The sequence below is a fragment of the Octodon degus genome, unplaced genomic scaffold (assembly GCF_000260255.1).
Source record: "Octodon degus isolate 3935 unplaced genomic scaffold, OctDeg1.0 scaffold00126, whole genome shotgun sequence".
Lineage (NCBI taxonomy): Eukaryota > Metazoa > Chordata > Mammalia > Rodentia > Octodontidae > Octodon > Octodon degus.
Genome location: NW_004524702.1, coordinates 934,819 through 943,809, shown reverse-complemented (window position 1 = coordinate 943,809; position 8,991 = coordinate 934,819).

The following is an 8,991-nucleotide window of genomic DNA, read 5'->3' as shown; positions in this document are numbered from 1 at the left end:
GCAGGGGTGGGCAGGTGAGCGGGCCGGGCGGGGGCCGCCCTGCGTGCTCGAGAGTGCGAGGTTCGGACTTCCGGACGCCACGCCCGCAGCAGTAAGTTTCCTCGGCAAAATTTCTGTGTCCCACTTGTTATTTTTAAAGCAGTGACAGGGCACTGTTGCTGCCTGAGGGCCTTCGGCGACTGCAGCCCCGGCACCGGTGCCCTTGCCTGGCGCCCACCGGGGAAGCCGCGCTCTGCCGCGCCCCAGCTGTGCCCTGGCCCGCCGGGGTGCCAGCCTGGGTGTGAGCCGCGGAGGGACCGGCCGCCGCCGCCAGCTCTGCGCTGGGACAGAGGAAGCAAGACCCTTTACAGGCCTGGGGAGGGCGACCACGTTAAGGCACAATCACTACACTTCCGCTTGCGGGCCACAAACAGGTTCGTCTGTGATTTCAGGACCAGGGAACACCGAGGACAAACGCGCTCCGCAGCTCCCGCTCCACGCCGAGGGAAATCCGGCCCAGACCAGCGGCCGGAAGTGGCGTATGGATCTTGGGAAAGGCGCAGGGCTCCCATTGGTTGCGGCTCGCGTCTGTCCCGCTGGGAGGCGGGCTGGACAGCAGGGCGCTGCCTGTGGTTGGCTGAGCGTCGGCTCCTCGCTTCCGGATCGCTTACCGTCTGTTTGCCATCAAGCTAGGTTACAGCTTGCCGTGTGCGGAGAAGGCTTTCAATCAGACTTCAAAGGGGTGGAAGCAGCGTTAGGCCAAAGCGAGCGGCCAGTGCGGAAGAGTGTGAGTCCAAGGAACGGAGAGAGCCGTGCTGAGTGGAGCGCGGTCCCAGGCCAGAGTCAGCCTCTGTCTCCGTCCCACTTCTACTTTTTTCACAAGAGGAAGAGCATCCTTGCTCTTTCACAGGAATCATTTCGCAGAATGGGCTTGCGGGACTTAGGGGAGGCAAGGGTTGCGCCCAAACCCGCAAAACTATAAAGCATTTTGGAAACAGCTGCTGATGTATTGGCACATCTAGAGACGAGAGAGGGAAAGATGGTTTTGCTATTGCAGGAGTTGTGAGGCTCTGCTTGCGCTCTGCCGGCCTCGAGGCTGCCCGGATGGGCACCCTCCGTGCGCACCACGCACTGGACTCCTCGTGGAAGGCTGAGCGGCCGCCAGGTGCTTGGTTTGTGCTCCCCCCCCACCCCACCCCCCGCTGCTGGCTGAAGGGGAGCTGCAGCATGCGCGCCCCGTAGTGACGGTGTTCTTGAGCAAAGTGCTCAGAGATGGAGACTGACGGCTTTGACGTGGACGGGCGGTTTCCTGATGCTTTATGACAGAATGACATGGGCGAATCCTCCTGCACTAAACAGCTCAGTCAGCCCTCACATCCAGCATCCTCGTTGGCCCTCCCCCTCCGAGGCCTCTCTCCCAACCCATGCTGACCCTGTCTGGGCAGTTGCTGGTACTGTGAGCCTCAGGCTGCTGGCCTGCAGGGTCAGAACAGGGAAGGCCTTGGGAGTACTTGCACGGCCGTCCATCGCCAGCTGTACAGAGGAGACACTGCTGGCCCTGCGCTGCAGGTGACGAGCTGAGGCTGAGCATGGTTCTTTGCTGTCTCCTCTCCAAATGCTTTTTTGCACTGCCTACACCGGGAACAAGAGGGGAGCCGAAAGCGGATGTCGCCAGTGCAGCAGGCTGTGAAGCCAAGGGCAGATGATTTCTCTCTAGCAGTAGGGGCAGAAGGTGAGGAAAGGAGCAGGGAGCTTCCACTAAGCCAAAGCCCTGGGTGCAGTCAAGGCAGCGCAGGCCTGCACCACCTGTCTACACGTGGCCCCGGGGCTGCTGTGTGGAGCTTTCAGCGTTGTCTTTTTGGTTTAACCTGGTTTCCTTGGAGGTGGGGGATCTGGAGGTACCCTTCTCTGGGGCAGCGCAGGGATGCACTGGGCAGCCTGGCCCGGCTGAGGCGGAGAAGTGCAAGCTCTTCAGGCCGTCGTCCGGGGCTGTCCTCTGCTGCCCCTGCTGGCTCCGCCCCATCCCTGGCCTCTCTTGAATCCCTCCCTGCAGGGCTGGGTTCACTGAAGATGTCCGAAGCTGTGCGACTAGAACGGAGGGGACGTTGTGAGGGGGAGCTGGTGAGACTCACTCGTGCTGGGGAGACGCGGAGTGGGAGAAGCCCCAGGGTGTGCAGACCCAAGGCAGCCAGCCGCAGTGGAGTAAACACCAGCAAGCTGTCTCGGAGCTCACCTTGCTGACCCAGTTAGACCAGTCCCACGAACATCCAGAGGGCCCAGCCAGGCCATGTGCTCCAAGGGGGACAAGATGTCTTCACCAGCAGAACAGGATAAGGGCTTTGGGTGCCCCAAGAAGCAGGGAGGGACCTGGGGAGATGGGCCTGTCAGCAATCTCAGGCCTGCACTGAAGGGAGGCTCTGTATGGATGCTGCCGGTCTCGCTGTGCCGCTGGGGCAGCCCCGAGCTGCAGGGCGCAAGCCATCCTGATGTCCCGGATGTGCGCTGTGAGACGCAGCTGACTGCTACAGGATGCGCTCTGAATTCCCAAGGCCCTGGCCCCAGCAGCTGAAGTAGGGCCGCAGCTTGCAGCTTGCGACAGGGTTGTCACGGAGAGGGCTGGGGACCTGGAGGGGCCACCACAGTGCTCTTCCAAGCCTAAGGACCCTGAGAGCGGGGAGGCTAGGCCCTGCGCTCAGCACCCCTGGATGCGTGGTGCTGCAGTGGAGAGCGAGTCGCAGCACTGGGCGGCTTCTGGGCAGGAGGTTCCCGGCCAGTCACCGCTGCTGTTTGGTGGCTCAAAGCCCTCCACGGGCTGAAGCTTTTTCTAGATAACACCACAGGGCTTTTCCTTTCCCTTCCCTTCCTCCCCTCCTTCCCTTTGCCCCATCCCCAGACTTGCCCCTCCTTGGTCTTTGGCCACAAAATCACGGTTTCTGTCATTCCTGGGACAGGGAGGCTCTGGGGCAGCGCCCAGGAACCTTTGCTTGAGCCAAGGTGTTCTTTTGTAAAGCTGCAGTTCCACAAGTGTGGCTCTGAGGAAGAGAAGCCACCAGAGGTGCCAAGCTGTGCGGGGGCTCACCATGCACTAGGCACTGCCAGATACGGGCGGGCAGGGGGCCCCTGACTATCCTAGTGGCCCACAGATGGCCTGCACCTAGGCAGAAGGGGGACAGGATCGGAGCCCTAACGTGAGGCCAGGGCCATCCCCAGAGATGGGGTGTGGAGTGAGGCAAGCAGGGCAGGAGCCGAGAACTGAGGCGGCTGAGAGCTCTACGGTTGCATCCTGGTGTGGGCTAGCCAGGTCTCCATGCCCCGTCCCCGTGGGTCCTGGCTGCTGGGGACAGGCTGGTGATGCCTCAGTGCTCCTGGCCTGCCCCGAGGGCAAAGACCTGGTGCCTGGGATACAGGCACCCTTGCACTCTGCCACGGTAAGGTCAGGGAGTCCTGACGGGACTCTGTCTCAGCTGCGATGTGTCTTTTCACTGAGCTTCTGTTTTGTTTGTTTGTTTTTGGCAGAACCGGGGTTCGAACTCAGGCCTTTGTGCTTACCAGGGAAGCACTTATTCTACTAAGCCATCTCCCCAGCCCTTTTCACTGAAATACTGAGGAATGTCCACACTACTGTGTCAGAAGGGGGAAAGGAAAGCTAGCCCTGACCACATTTCAGTGAGTGTTCCCAAGGGCCCAGCGGTCAAGGTCAGGGATCGTGTGCCTGGGAGGAGGACTTTGAGGGGATGGGCAGGGTATCTGGGGGGCTCTGCAATGGAGCTCACAGCTGTGCCTGGACATGGGACTCATGGGCCCTGGCAGTCTCAGAGACCTCAGTAATGATAGTTGCTAGGTAGGGCTGGGGTGGACCGGAGCCCTCGGACCACCCGGGGCTTGGTGTGGGCAGGCCAGCCCCGGGTCCAGCCAGCTGGCACCACTGCAGGACAGAGGAAGCTGCAGCTGCTGACTGGCCCCACGCCTTTTGTGGCAAAGCATTCCAGGCTTGAGGGGCCCAGACGCAGTGTCTCTGCTGCACACCCCTGCTCCCCCCAGCAGCAAGCTGCAGTCACAGCCTCACCTATGCCAGCTGGGTGCTCCAACACAGCTTTACTTACGGATACTGGAAGTTTGCATTCTGGGTAACTGTCATGTGTCACACGATGATCTATTTTTTTTCTTCTGATTTTGGTTTTCCAGCCATTTAAAAATGTAAACTCCAGTCTTGGTTTGTGAGCTGCACAAACCAGGCTGTAGGCTGCCATGGGCCCTGATGGAGAAGTAGGCCCACTCTCCAGCGCCTCTTTCAGCCTGGGCTCAAGGGTCACAGGCGGGTCCTGCTGGTGGTGCTGATGGGGAGAAGCTTCCTCCACATGGGGGTGATGAGTGAGTCACTTGTGCCCAGGGCCCGCGGCAGAGAGAGCGTTTCCACCACTTGGGGCCATGACTCTGCCCAGGGAGAGGCTTGGAGCCCAGCCAGCCAGTGACGACAACCCCAGGTCATCACCTGGGGACTTTCCAGGCCTTTGCACAGCAATGAGGAGACTGGGGAATCGAAGGTCAGATGTTGGGTAGAGGGAAAATGCAGATTATGGGCAGACACTAGGATCAGCCCCCAACTCCACCCAGCTCAACCAGTGACCTTGACCAGGCGGCTCCATCGCTGAGCTTCGGTGTCCTCAACCTCGAGTGCAGTGTAGCAATGGCCCAGCTCTCACAGGGATGAGACTTTAGGTCGGCATGGCTCCACCTCCCGACTCCTCTGCTGGCTGGGTGCTCTGGAAGGCCGTCATGTCTACTGCACAAAGTTATAATGGAAATGAGTGATTTAAATGTAGGTGGTGGGCCGACTAAATAGCTCAGCGGATTAAAGCACCTGCAAGCAGGCAGGGGCCGGGGGTTCGATCCCCAGGCCTGCCGAGCAGGCCTCACTCCCAAGGTGTGCTGAGACAACAATTGAGACTGGGTGTGTTGGCGCGCGCCTGTAATCCCAGCTCTTGGGAGGCTGTAAACAGACGGATCACTACGAGTCCAATCTAGTAGTGAGACCCTGAACACCCTCTAGACCCTTCCTTAAAAAATATAAATAAATAAATAAATAAATAAATGTAGGTAATGAGTGTTAGAAAACACTGCAACTCTTGTAACTATGGAGAGGAAGAACAGTTGGCTGTCTTTCCATCAGCTCTTAAGAGAAGACAGTGTGGCCCCCTGCACTGCTGATCACAGGATCTGCATCCCGTCTGTCTGACGCTCCAGACGCCTCTGGCAGCCTTTGGGTCTCGATGCCTGCTTTAAAGCCTAACTGTCAAGCCAGAGCTTGATTGCAGTTCTCTCTTCCCAGCTGCGTAGAAAAGCCTGTCACAGTGACAGTGCGCAGCTACAAGTGCCTTTGTCTCCTGTCCCTGTCCTGTTCTGGTGCACACGTGAGCAGGCCTTGGCTTTGGGAGCACATTCTTATCAGCCTTGCCTGGAAGAGGTAGCACCAGCACAGGCGTCCTGTGGCGCGTAGCGGATGGACACCCCCTGGGCGGTGGGGATTAGTGACATCGGTGGCAAAGCCACCCCAGGCATACGCCGGAGTCCTGAGGTCGCGGCTACCTGGGTTTCCAGGCTGTGGGCTCCTGGAAGGAGGTGGGACCTGCCCTGCACCTGCGGGTGTTTAGTGGTGGGAGGAAGCTACTTTCTGTCATCTGAGCGTGAACTTCTTAGAGCTTCTGAGAACTTCTCAGGCTGGGTGCAGAGCTGGAGAGGGGTGGGCAGAGCCACGAAGGCACCCAAGAGCGGCTGGGCAGAGGCTGCGGGTCCCGGGGGACTCTTCACTGCCCCGCACCCCGTGTGGCTCATCGACATGGGTAGTGTGCCAGCAGCAGCTCTGACCAGTGGAGCAGGAAAGACCTGTGTGTCGTGGGGGAAGCTATGTGAGGAGGTGCTGTGCTCTCCCCGGAGGGCGGCAGCCAGCGCCATGGAGCCCTTCTAAACCCGGCCTGGCACCTGCCGTCTCCCCTGGAGTGACCAGCATCAAGGACGTCTGAGAGGCAGGATGAGGGAGTCCTGGAGCTTTTGAGCCAGCGGCTGACCTAGGCCAGCTCATTGTAAGCCACTGGCGTTAGAGAGCTGTTTCCTGCCCCTAAAGGCTTCTAACTGGGACAGGTGGAGCTGCACCCGTGAGAAGCATCCAGGTGGGCATGAAGGAGAGCAGAGGTGTCCGGTGGGTGACGGGGCTGGGGTGCCTCGGATGGGCTTGCGCGAAACGCACCGTGCGTGTCTCTGGGCTGTCCCCAAGGAGCTGTGTTAGTGTACTTAGCAGTCAGCTGGTGCACACATCTCGCACAGGGCAGTGCACGGCCAGGTCCTTCTGGGAGGATAGAGTTGTGTGAAGTATCACAGCGTTTGGTTGGTGGAGATGGTGCTGGAAAGACAACCCATGGTCTGGAGATGAGTCAGCCGTGCCTGCAGGGGCAGGCCTGCCGGCAGGAGTCAAAGCTAGGCCTGGGCCGCACACAGGAGGACAAAGACATGGAGAAGCTTGGTGCAGGTTCCCCATGACAGTGCCAAGCGTGGTAGAGCTGGGCCACAAGCCCCCGGACACGACACACCCCCTGCCATGTAATCTCTGCCTTAGCGTGCGCTGGCACTGCACACGCCAGGCTGGGGGCTGGCTTATTAATTCTCCACAAGAAGCAGAGCTAGTCCACACTTTCCCGCCAAGTCTGTGAAGCTGAGTTAATAGCAGGTGCCAGTGTCCGGAAGCAGGTGAGACAGGTACTGCCCCTGGGCTGAGGGCCTGTCGTCTGGGGCAGGTGCAGCTAGAACGTGCTGATGCTGGTCTCTGAGGTTGCTCCACTTCTAATGTCCTCCCGGGACAGCCAGGCCTCCAGGAATCAATTACGCACACATTCAATTTAGTGGTAAACTAGTAAATGTTTAACAAAACGGCTCTTGGGAAACATTGGGGAAAGAAGGCTCTGCTGTGTCACATTTGCCGAGCCAGGCTGCGGGGTGTAAATACTCCCCTGAGACAGACTGCAGAGTCCCGCAGGAAGAGAAGGGGACTCTTGAGAGTGGCTCCAGCAGGCAGGCTGCAGCCCAGGACACAGCCCCTGTGCTGGCCTGGGGGAGGTGCAGTCTGGGTGCCCAGATGTGCAGTCCTGGGTGTGGAGAGTGAGTGTGGTCAGCTCAATTCTTGGGGAATGGCCTCACCTCCAAATGAGTGCTTTCACTCCTGTATGCCACCAGCTAGCACAGCTGTCAGATGACTAAAGATGGGTTTCCAGGGTGGTCCGTAGTCCAGGAGTGTGAAAAAACAAACTGTAGTGTGAGGTCTGAGGTCCATGCTAGAGTCAGTAATACCAGGGCACCAGGGGACAAGGACCTTGTGGGTCTTCTGCAGCACCCCACTCCTCACCCCTTCCTCACTGTGCTGTCCTGCCCAACAGGAAGTGACAGGGGGAAAGATAGCGTTGCCTAGCAACAGCCTTGGATGAGAGGAGATCAGCCCTGGACACCAGGGGAGACCAGTCAATACAGTTCTGAATTAAGGCAAGGACAACCACAGAAGGACCCACTGTGAGGACGTATAGGGAGCCCAAGTCAGCTGAAGGGGAAGCCCGTTAGCTCTGGGCTGTGGGCTACTTGAGAGGAATGATCCAAGGTGTGGATGCTTCAAGCTGCCCAAATCAATAGGCCCCTGTGAAGGCAGCCTCAGCTGCTCTGTCTGAGGCTGTGCTTGGATTACCACTTGACAACTCAGCAAACACAGGGCTCAGAAGTTGCCGCAGGAAGCCCTAGCTGTCGGCCACTCCTTGTGGCACCCTGACCCACTGGGGCCCCGGCAACTCCCAAGGGCCACTGTGGCCACCAGCAGGAGGATGGGGCTCAGGGGGCCAGCCATGCCCAGTGTGGGGATGGCCAGAGACGCCCAGGCTGTGAACCTTGCGGAGCTGAACCAGGACAGCTCTGGGCAAGCTGCAACCTGCTCACCTGGGCCAGCGCTCTTGGATGGCTGATGGAGAAGGCACCAGGCACTAGATTAAGCTTGAAAATCAGATGAATGGCAAGTAATTCTAGAGTAATGTCCCAAATACTATAAAAGGATGCACTTCATAGTTAAAACTAAAGAGCTCCGGTTGCCTGAAGTTCGACTGTGACCAGTTGTCTCTTTCGCTTTGGTAAATCTGGAAGTCACACCACCCCCCCACAATTGGCGACGGCAGGAGGCACTCTCGTGGCCACAGCCTCAGCTTGGAGGGACCAGGGCCATGCTGCCATCCCCGAGGGGAAGGGGCAGAGACGATGCCAAAGGTCCTGCGTCGCCAGCCCTCGTGCCAGCCCCACAACCCAGCTGGAAGTGTTGCAGCACACGGGAGGGGAATCCTACGCGAGATGCTTCCTTGAGCACATGGCGCACCCACGGGGGGGCTCGGTCCTCCTCGGAGACTGGTGGGCAGACAGACACAGCACGCTTCTGCTTCAAGCTTTGGTCAGAGAGAGCTCGAGCATCCCCTGAAGCCTCAGCAAATGCTTCCTCCTCGCAGGCACCCACCCCACTCTGGGGAGAGCGAGAGCGGGTGTGCAGAAAGCCACGGGGCAGAACGCCGGGTCAGTGTGACCTCTGGGGTGTCCTCGTCCCCAGACATCTGGGACCCTTATGGTTTGTGTGTATTTGTCCCCCAAAAGCCTCATGCAGTTTGTGATTCATTCATGATCCAAGGCCAGGATTATAGGTGTGAGTACTGCTGGGATTAAAGGTGTGAGTGCTGCACCCAGCCTGGGGCAGCTGAGGAGAGAGAGACTTGCCGTTGGTAGCCATTGTTGCCGCCGCTCCTCCCTGTGCTCTTGCTGTTTTGCTGCCTTCCGCCACCATGAGCTGCCGCCCTCTGCCCTGTGCCAGTCTGCCTTGGGGCCACAGAGTATGGACTGAAACCTCCAGTTACTGTGAGCTAAGTAAGTCTTTCCTTCCCTAATTTTGATTGTCGGGCATTTGTCCCAGCAATGAGAGAGGAGTAACTGAGACGGTGACTTCTT